Here is an 11,632-nt window from a genome sequence, read left to right on the forward strand (position 1 = left end):
TATAGTCATTTCATGGCTGAGAGTAGGGAGTCTAAAGCAGTGAGAGTCCACAAACTCTGCCTGAAGATACTGATCCTACTAAGCTTATTTTAATCCTCCCCCCATAAACCTAAAAATTCCTTTTCTTGTTCTATGAATTTGCTTTCACTCTCGTACAACAAAATCAGTCTAACATGTACACCATGTTACTCTGTCTGAATTTTACATTTAAAATCTGAACTTAAAGATGAATTTTGAATGAAGACCATTCTCAGCACTGTATGTTATGGGGCTTGATTGAATGAGAGAGTTATTTGCAGTGTTTGTTAAAAATAAAGAAATGAAGAACCACTATATTCTTTGTGAGTAAGAATATTTGGGGGTAGAAACCAAAAATCTGCATATTTATAAAATTTTAAGGTTCTTCATAAAACTTGCTGAAGTTTGAGAATCACTCCCCTAATGATGACTAATTAAATGGAATATATCAGTGCACCTGTGTGGCTCAGTTGGTTGAGCCTCTGACTTCGGCTCAGGCCATGAGGTCATGATCTCATAGTTCATGAAATCAAGCCCTGCCTCAGGCTCTGTGCTGACAGCTCAGAGTCTGGGGCCTGCTTTGGATTCTGTGTCTCCCTCTCTCTCTGTCCCTCCCCCAGTCATGCTCTGTCTCTGTTTCTGTCTCTCTCTCTCTCTCTCAAAAACAAATAAACATTAAAAAATTAATGGAATATAATTGCAAGTTTAACTGATCAACTTGTTTTTCCCTCCTTTTGATGTATATGTGTTAAAATGTATTTGCTCATGTATAGGATTACAACTATCTAATCATAAAGATGATATAACTGATATTAATTAACTAGCATGGTTAAGACATCAGCTTCTTTCCTCTTCAATCTAGTCAGGAGTGACACCTCTTTTGATAAACTGGTATCTCAATTTTCTTCTAGAGGAAGCAATCCTCTGACTCTTGACGCATTATGGTTGAGGAGAGTTTTTCCCACCTTTGGCTACAGAAGTGGTCTTTGATTTCCTCATGTGAATCAGTGTATTGCATCCTCATAGCCTAGGGGGATGGACTGGATAACCAAGCAGGACCAGTGAAGCATGAACAAATATGGCAAATAAGATACATGCTCTATTCTCCTGCATGCTCTGGTTAAGGAGAGGTTGTGACTTCCACTACCTTTTGGAATCACTGGGGGAGTGTCTGGAGACACTCATGTTAGTTAGATGAATGCAAAGGAAAGGCATTCATCATAATCTGAGAATGAAATCTGCAAAAGAGAAGTATAGAAAAAGAAACCTCCAACCTTGGTGACATTATTTGAGTCTTGATGGAAGCCAACACCATCCCTGGATATTTTTAACACTTGAATCAGTAAAATCAGTTTTTGTCAAAGTCAACTTTATTTGGATTTTATATTACTTATTGCACCTTGACCTAACAACCCTCAATATTTCATGAATCCTTTGTAATCATCTATAAGATTTTACCACTATTTATTCATCATAATTATTTTAACATATTTCCTGATAATCATGATGTTATAAGGTTGAATCAACTTATGAAAGGAAACATTTCTTAACATATTGATATAGATTGCAGAGATAGGGGCAGTAGGTATTAAACTGTGACCTCCAGACCGGCATCTTCATCAACATTTGCAAACTTGTTAGAAGCAAGTTTGAAAAGTACTGATTTAAGGGAAAAGAAGAATTATTATTATCTGACTAACTCATCAGTAGTTTCTATTTGGTACCTCACAATATAAAATAAATTTAATACTGTGTAGTGCTCAACATTGCTGAGCCTTTAGGGGAAATACAGATTTATTGTTTATAGTAACATAATTCAAAAAGGAAGAAATGGGCATTGATTTTTTCAAGATGGGTTATTGATAAAATGGAGAGATGGTTAACTCAATACTTATACTATTTTCTTAATCATTGCAGAGTGAACTGTGGCAGTTTATTTTTTGCTCTGCATATAAATTTTCCCAACCTCTGTATTCTAGTTACAGAAAACATAGCAATGGCCATGTGGTATAGGTCTATCTATATATGAAACAAATCTTTAGGGATAGACGGATGACCAACTCGTAGCAGGAAAAAAAAATTTTCCAGAACTACTATATAAACACTGGGAGAAAGAATTTTTTTTTTCTGATATTGCAAAACTACACTTGGAATCATTTAGCAAGAACTTCTTGGCAAAATGAAGGCAAAAATAAGAGAATGGCATGCAACCACTACCCACCACTCCCTCAATGGGACCCCCGATGACAAAGATTGCTTCTCAGTTCTTTGATCTTGTAACTATGTGGGTATTCAGTGTTTACAATAAAATTCCATTTGGCTAGAGCTATTTGAGTTGGGTTTCTGTCATTTGCTAAGAAAATAATCTTTAATAGTATGTACAAAAGAGTGGCTACTAAATGCATGTATTCAATAAGGAGGAACATAAACCAGAATAACAGTATTTATCCTATCCCCCAATGCATTTTATTAATACTTTTATTTTCCCCATAATCAGTATATTTTCCCCATAATCAGTAACTTTATTAAAGTTTGCCACTTTTTAAAATTTTTTTCAACGTTTTTTATTTATTTTTGGGACAGAGAGAGACAGAGCATGAACGGGGGAGGGGCAGAGAGAGAGGGAGACACAGAATCGGAAACAGGCTCCAGGCTCTGAGCCATCAGCCCAGAGCCTGACGCGGGGCTCGAACCCACGGACCGCGAGATCGTGACCTGGCTGAAGTCGGACGCTTAACCGACTGCACCACCCAGGCGCCCCTAAAGTTTGCCACTTTTGACCTGATAACCAATATCAAAATGATGAAGATGTCCCAAAAGACCCCAATTTTTTTCTTTCTAGTCATTAAGGAATTATAATATTTAAATTAATCTGAAAATGTTTTGAATGAATTGGCTTAAACAAAGGTTCACTGCTGAGTGGCCAATATTTTAGTATCAATTCTGGAAAAATCACTTCTTAGATTTCTGAGTATTACTGCTATTGATTTCATTGTACCTACCAAATAAACAACATATTTTGAATACTTTAAAAAAGTTACACAAGGGTGCCTGTGGGCTTGATCAGTTAAGTGTCCGACTCTTGATTTTGGCTCAAGTCATGATTTCATGATTCATGAGACGGAGCTCCATGTTAGCCTCTGGGCTGACAATGCAGAGTCTACTTGGGATTCTCTCTTCCTCTCTCTCTGCCTCTCTCTCACCTGTGGTCTCTCTCTCTCTCAAAATAAAGAAATGAACTTAAAAAAAAAAAGATGCACTGAATATTTATCCACTTATTTACATTCATTCCAATTCTGAAATATTATTTTATGGACTATATAAGTCATCATCACTTCCACTTTTACCAATTTTTGTTAACTAACCTTTGTATAATCCTTTTATCATTGGGGTTACTTAAATCAGTACTTCTCAATACTCAAACACCTGTTGTATTTGAATCATTTGGAGAACTTAAAAAAAAACTTTAAAAACCTAAAAAATAAAATGCCTATATCGACAACCAACATTCAGAAATTCGGATTTAATAAATTTGGCATGGTTATATGCTTTTGAAAGTGCCGGAAATGATTTGTTATTTAGTCACTTTTTGATAGCATCGATTTAAGCCATCATCTCAACTTTAAGCATAATCTAAAGGCTCTTCTAGTGAATTCTTAAGGACCTATTTTACAGTTCCATAAAAAGATGTAAGATACCTAATCAATATGAATATATTTACTTTCCAGAAGTAAACATACAATACACATATATGCATTTGCTCAACACTTTTTTTTAAACGTTAGAACTGGCTTCTTCTTCTTATAAAACATTTTATATATCCTCTCAACTCAGATTTTTTTTATATCATATGGTTGATGACCCCATTTTCCATACCTTATTTGATATTTCAAATAGCACTTTCAGCAAATCTCAATGGCAGAAAATATTTCTCTGAAGTATGTTCCTTCTCAGGTAATTTTCAGATAAAATTTAAAGTCTATATGGCCGACTCTTTGGTCCCTGAACTTCTACCTAGAGTCATTCCAATCCACTTTCCCACTTATCTTTTGTTTTTGTGTGTTTCATTCATACTAATGCTACTTATAGTTATTTTAAATCCCTGTGTAGCAGTTCCAAAATCTGTGTCTTATCTGAGTTTTGTTCTGATGCATAGTTTGGCTCTTCACACTACATTTTTATTTGTTTATTTTTTTATTTGGTCACTTAGTATGCTTTGTAATTGTGTTTTGCTGTTGTTGTTTTCTTTTCCTTTGAAAGGCAGACATGATATTCTGGGTTAAAGGAACTGAGGTAAATAGGGCTGCAGTGTGATGTTCTGTGTTAGTCTGGCTACTGGCTGGGCTCTAATGAATTTGCTGAGACTGTGAGGGTCAAGGCTTCAAATTCCTCTAGTATTCTTGTTTTTGTCTTGGAATTTCCTTAAGATAACTACCTCAGATGAAATCTGCATTCTATAGCGCTTTACCCTGTAATTCATTGTCAATATACTGGAACCCTGTTGGTATGGTAATAAGGTGTGTTGGGAGGGGAGTTTTGTATAGTTTTGTGATTAAATTGCAGTCTTTTGGGGAGACTGTGTCTCTTGGCTGTGATCCTCACAAGTATTTCTCCAGTGGTACAGCTTTCCCCCCTTCTCCTTACTCCCTTTCCTGACTACCTCATTTTCAATACACCTCCTTGAAGTCCTGACCCCTATTGATTACCTTCTTAGCATCGTTTAGAGGAGATCTGAAGATGACAGGGAATTTGAGAGTAAGAGTGTCCTTCCTCTACCTGGGACTAGGGTTGTGAAACTCTTTTCTCCTGGAGACTAGCCCCTTATTATTGGAAAGGTGGTGGATATTTCAAAATGATTGTTTTCCCTTTCCCAAACCAGCTCTACAAGGGAATCGTTCTGAATTTTCACTGTTAAGAACCTGGTGGGGCTTCTGGAAGTAATGCCGATGAAAGTGTGGGTCCGTCTCCCAAGACTGTGGCCCCTAGACTATCACTGTTAAGCCAGTCCATGCTCAACCAGTTCACCAATAATACTACATGAATGTTCCTACAGTTGTGATGGCCCAATCTGACCAGAATTGGGTTTTAAATTGCTGAATAAAGTAAAAGAAGTCTTCTTTTTGTTCTAAAACAAATAGTATTTAACAGAATGACTTCAGTTTTATGTTATATTAGGAATAAACATGTATTTTAAAAAGAATACTTATATATATCCTTTGGTGAAAACTAAATTTATATCTTCATCTGAGTCCTCTCTCTAGTGTAACAAAATATTATCACTATGAAACAATAGGATGTCCTAGGAGCAAAAGACTCAACACAGTCCAAATTTATCTCATGCTCACTATCAAAACTTCTCTTCTGCTATCTTGTTTCAAATCTCAGTTTTGAGAACAACTATCACCCTAGTCAGTAATCAAACAATTTACACCAGCCTGCTTTCCACTTGCACTTTCTTGGGAAGAAATTTATCACCAATACACTCAATTCCATTTTCTCCCCCTCAGATTATGTTCTCCACAGAGTAGCCAGAGGTTCATTTAAAAAAAATGTAAATCACATTATGTCCTTATGCTCTTCAAGCCTCTCAATAAAACCTCATTAATAAATGGTTTATCATCTTCTCAAAGGTCTACATGATGTAGTCACTCGAACTGTGGGGAAATTAATAAAGACTGTATACGAAAGTGATACCCAGAGAAACTGAGATTTTCCTAGGCTCAGAGCTCTCATTTGGATGAATATTCACAGGTGAACTTTTCTGTGTGGGTGTGGCATGTCTGATGCAGTAAGACCTTGCTACAATTGTCACAAGTTACTGTTCTGTGGGTTGATATCTAAGTCAAAGCAAGAATCTGTAGAGGAGGCCTTGATAAGGACCTGCACACATTGATGTGGTTTGAGACCTCTCATTGTAGATGTTTCCTTAAATGTTAATGAGGTATCCCCAATGGGTATGTCTTTCTTGAAAAGTTTGACATTGAGGTACAAAGGGGGAAAAGCAAAAGAGAGGAATTTAAACAGAATCTAAATGGATAATAAGTTAATAAGTAAACTGTGTTACTACCTCTTCTCTTGTGTCTTGGATAATGATGAGTCATTTATGGAGTTGAGCATGAATTCTGCTACATACTGAAGTTTTGGAAGTCTGAATATTAGAAGAATCTAGAAGGTTAAGGGAAAGTCTAAAGTTCTAAACACTTCAAACAGAAAAGTTGTATTTACTCAACGCAACTAGAGTGAGGTAAAAGACCAGGTAAAAAGAAAGAGGTATGAGGAAAAGAAAGACAAATGAGCTGTTTCTTTGGTTTTAATTTATAACTTTTTTTTTTAATTTTTTTTTAACGTTTTTATTTATTTTTGGGACAGAGAGAGACAGAGCATGAACGGGGGAGGGGCAGAGAGAGAGGGAGACACAGAATCGGAAACAGGCTCCAGGCTCCGAGCCATCAGCCCAGAGCCTGACGCGGGGCTTGAACTCGCGGACCGCGAGATCGTGACCTGGCTGAAGTCGGACGCTTAACCGACTGCGCCACCCAGGCGCCCCTTAATTTATAACTTTTATGTTTATTTACTTCTTGAGAGAGAGAGAGAGAGTGAGAGAGCAAGCCAGGGAGGGGCAGGGAGAGAGAGACAGAGAGGCTCTGTCAACACAGAGCCTGATGCAGGGCTTGAACCCACAAACTGTGAGATGTGACCTGAGCCAAAACCAAGGGTCAAACATTTAACAGACTGAGCCACCCAGATGCTCCTCATTTTAATTTATAACTTTTTTTTTTAATTTTTTTTTCAACGTTTATTTATTTTTGGGACACAGAGAGACAGAGCATGAATGGGGGAGGGGCAGAGAGAGAGGGAGACACAGAATCGGAAACAGGCTCCAGGCTCTGAGCCATCAGCCCAGAGCCGGACGCGGGGCTCGAACTCACGGACCGCGAGATCGTGACCTGGCTGAAGTCGGACGCTTAACCGACTGCGCCACCCAGGTGCCCCTTAATTTATAACTTTTGAATGAATTCAAGTACTTCACAATTATTCACACTGAAACATTATAGCTGAAAAAAACAAAACAAAACAAAACAAACAAACAAAACTTCGTTCTTGTCCACCTTAAAACAAATTATCATTTCTCCCCATGCAGAAGAGCTCCTGCCTTCTGAAGGTTTTTAATATCAAAGAAGTTAAAATATGAGCATGTGTCCATATCTATATCTATAATCTATCTCTATCTCTATTTTTATCATCTATCTATATCTCCCTTATAATACAAAAAAAAAAAAAAAAAAAACACAAAAAACCCTGCACTCTACTTTTTCTTTCCACTTAATACTATACTTAGTTTCGTTGTTATTATCTTAAGGCATAGTTTTAATATCATAATTTATTGGACAATTTCCCCTGCTATTACAGCAATGCTGGAATGAATACAAATTAACATTCAAAGGCACTACCTCTGTATCAATTTTGTTTTGAAAGAAACTGGACCGTCAAGGTTTGAAACATATGAACTTGCTGGTATTTGATCATTTTGATGTATAAAATGGTAATTTCAGATTGTTCAATTTATTATTAATCCCTTTTTTTAACAGACAAGGGAACTTCCCTAGTGTAGAGATGGTGATATGCTTGTGAACTTTAATTAGTTAACTAGTGTTCACAATACACAGCATTTGAATCAAATTTGAGGTTGTAATTTCTCATATATAGCAGTGTTCTTTTTTTTTTTTTTTTTTTTGACGTTTATTTATTTTTGGGACAGAGAGAGACAGAGCATGAACGGGGGAGGGGCAGAGAGAGAGACACACACACAGAATCGGAAACAGGCTCCAGGCTCTGAGCGATCAGCCCAGAGCCTGACGTGGGGCTCGAACTCACGGACCACGAGATTGTGACCTGGCTGAAGTCGGACGCTTAACCGACTGCGCCACCCAGGCGCCCCATCATATATAGCAGTGTTCTATCTAGTTCTGATATCTCATTAAGCTAGTTTTGATTAGACGTAGATATTTACAAAGTCCTGCTGTATTAAGTATTAAACTAAAAATACAAAGTTATATTCACAAGTATATACAAGTACTTTGTAACTTCCGTAACATATCACTGGTAGGGAATAATGCCCATTAAATACCATTTTTCTTGATATTTAATAATTTTTAAAATATACATATATTACATATTAGACTTCTTTAAGAAATTAACACAAATGAAGAATAATTCAACTACTTTAGAATAGGTAGTTACACATTCCAGTTTTATCAAAATAGGGTCTATAATGTATTCTAAATTTAGACAGAGGGCATTATATATTATCTAAAATTATACTATCATTCTACAGAATCTGGAAAAATCATTATTCCCCAGTCACAATATTTTTCCCTTTTTTTTTGGTTTCAGCCAAACACAAAGCTGTGTTTCACCTATTTCTATCAATTATTTGGGCTGCTCAAACAATCATACTGCCCAGTATATCCCTTATGTATTGATTAGCACCTCTTCCCATGTTGCATCATTATTTGTTTTTCTGATAATATATAGCTGAGTCATACATAGTTATTTTTTTTTAAGTATCTTTTCTCCTCCTTCGGCTAAGGGAATTCTAGTTTGGAAAACAACAAGGAAACAGACAAACCCACTGGATTAAAATATGCTATAATTTCAGAAATTCTGCATGTAATACCAACCAACTGCACATTTCCTTCGAATAGTCTAACTTTAAGTTTATAATATACTTACCCAGATCATATATTTAATAAGGCACAAAGAGACTGCACATTTCCACACCAACACCTGTTATATTCTGCACTGCTGGCTCTGTAGATGGGTGTGCAAATCTAAAGCCAAAGGTACAAGAGCTTTCCTAAGTGTGAGTTCAGATGTGAGTACCTCGGTAACTCTTATCTGAGACCACAATCAATTTGCCTTTAATTATCCCATGGGTGATGAAAGTTTATGTCAATAATTATCCTATCCCCGAGAGCACTGCTGAAACACTGACTCATTGAACTTTTTTTTTTTTTCAGTTCTGTGTTGTAGAAGGGCAATCTGGCAACAGGACAATGATGTGAAGGGGCAAGATACTAGCCCTAACCGTTGTATACGAATGACAGAGAATGAGTTCATAGAATCCAAATAAAACTGATACTGTCCAAGATAAAGAGGACTTACTGAGGAAATCAATTTTGGTTATTTTTAAGTGAAGTGAATCTGAGCCAAATGTTAGGGAAATTATTTGGGTCTTTTATCACTTGCTATTTAGAACAAAATTATTATTCAGATAGTTGCAGTTAATATCTCAGAATCTGAAAGATAAATCACTTAGTGACTGCATATACAAAGTAAGCAACATCATGAGAAGATCATCAACACAAATGTAACTGTTGAATAATAATAGCTACCATTTAAAGATTATTTATTATTTTTGGCACTGGCATAAATTCTTGAATGTATTAGATTATTTACAACCACAAGAAACCTAAAAGGAAAGACTACTCTCATTTGTACTAATAAAGAAACTAACCACAGAGTGGTGGAGTTTAAGGCCAAGAGCATGATAAAGTTTGAATGCAAACCCAGGCAATTTGGCTGCTGAGTCACTGCTCTCAGCCACTTAACTAAAGTATCCATTATTATTTTATTTATACCCAGTATGTGCCCACCTCTGTGCCTACATTCATTTCTCTATGCTAGGAGTTTTTGAAAAACAACATAAAAACCAATTATAAGAAGTAAGTTAACACATAATTTTAGACAACATTTATTATAAGAGGGTATACTGATTGTAACATTTAACCAAAGATATAGTGTTTTAATATTTATCAGACTCCTTGGAGAAAACAGTGACACTTTAGTTATCATGAATAAGATAAAGCATTTGAATAATCAAAAACGCAAAGCAGTTCATGGCGATGGATTCTACAATATTAAAAAACCAGCATGGATAATAATAAGCATGGGTTATATTAGATGCACCCATCCTTTTATTATGGACTCTAGTCATCTTAATTATCTCAGCTGGCAAATTTTTCTTGGTTAGATTCCTGTTTCTTACTCATAAAATCTTGAATTCTGACATGAACGTTTGAGATGTGCCTCCGGATTTTGAGCTTCACCAAATCTCTTAGACTTAGGACTTGATACTTTTAGTTTAATGCTTGTATATAGATAGGTATAGGAAAGTAAACACTCATTGTTATTATTTCTTTTAGAATATGGGGGTTAATAGGACGAGTGAGTTATGTCAAAATATCTTAAGTCAGAATGGAGTTGAAACTATAAATTAATGAGACTAACTGTACTATGTTGTTTCTCAATGGTCTTGAAATCATTTCCTAAAGAAAATCTTCACAAATACTAAGAAAAATGGAATTTCTTTAATAAGAAACTACTAGTGTCTTTATTGTTTGAAACTGCAACAAAATTCTAATGCCCATTAAGGTACCATTATATAGTAAGAGATAGAAAACTGATAATGTTATTCTTGACTATTTATGTTATACTTGAACAACCTTTTTTAAAGTTTATTTATTTATTTATTTACTTAGAGAGAGAGGGAGACCAAGCAGGGGAGGGGCAGAGAGAGAGAGAGAGAGAGAGAGAGAGAGAGAATCTTAAGCAGCCTCTGCAATAGCAGCACAGAGCCTAATGTGGGGCTTGATCTCACAAAACTGTGAGATTGTGACCTGAGCTGAAACTGAATCTGATACTTAACAGACTGAGCCAACCAGTTGCCCTGCTTGAACAATTTTTAAGGAGATAACTGTACTTGAAGATCTGAATGAACTAAGAAAACTGTATTTACACTAAAGTTGTATCTCTGACCCTTGTGGTAACAAAAGGAAATAAAAGACAATGGATTGAAAAGTTTTATATGATATTAATGGATAGCTTCCCAAAGTGCACTATTTAAGTGTATCTCTTTAAAAATTTACTACTGTGTAACTGCATTTCATAAATCAACCACCCTGGGGGGTGTTAGGAGTAGAATTACGAGAGGTAAAATATTAGTAAAACTTTGGTGCCTGGTTGATACTGAAAGTGGCTAGTATAGAAACAAAAATTCAACTAAGAAAGGCACAAGCTATCTGAGAATCACATGTACAAAATTTTAGACTTTGGGATTAATTTCAGTTTCTTCTTAGAAGCTAAATTCTTATATAATTTGTATCTTGCAAAAGACTTTAAATACATATTTTTTAATGAGGCTGTATCTGTTTCCACTTCCACAAGATGCAGAACTATTTAGTATAAAGAATAATTTTCTCCTTCGGATCAATAGACTACAAAGGAATATTCAATATGTTTTATTAGTATTTCTAAGTGGCCTTGTCATTTTTGAAGTACAATTAAGGCTACAGTGCTATTAGGAAATCAAATTTGCTTAAAAAAACTTTATACAGATAATTATAATTTTGCAATGCAATTAAATATTATAAGAAAATTATAGAAATTATTAAAATAGTGATAAATGATCTAAAATAATAGGTCATCACATAAGTAAGAATATGAATATGCGAATGGTTTGAAGAAAATTGAATTTCAATAATTTATCTTAACACAAAATAATCTGGTCTTTTTTTTTTTTTAATTTTTTTTTCAACTTTTTTTTTTTTTTTTT

Source organism: Herpailurus yagouaroundi, unplaced genomic scaffold (genome assembly GCF_014898765.1).
Source record: "Herpailurus yagouaroundi ecotype Mexico unplaced genomic scaffold, PumYag 181, whole genome shotgun sequence".
Taxonomy (NCBI): domain Eukaryota; kingdom Metazoa; phylum Chordata; class Mammalia; order Carnivora; family Felidae; genus Herpailurus; species Herpailurus yagouaroundi.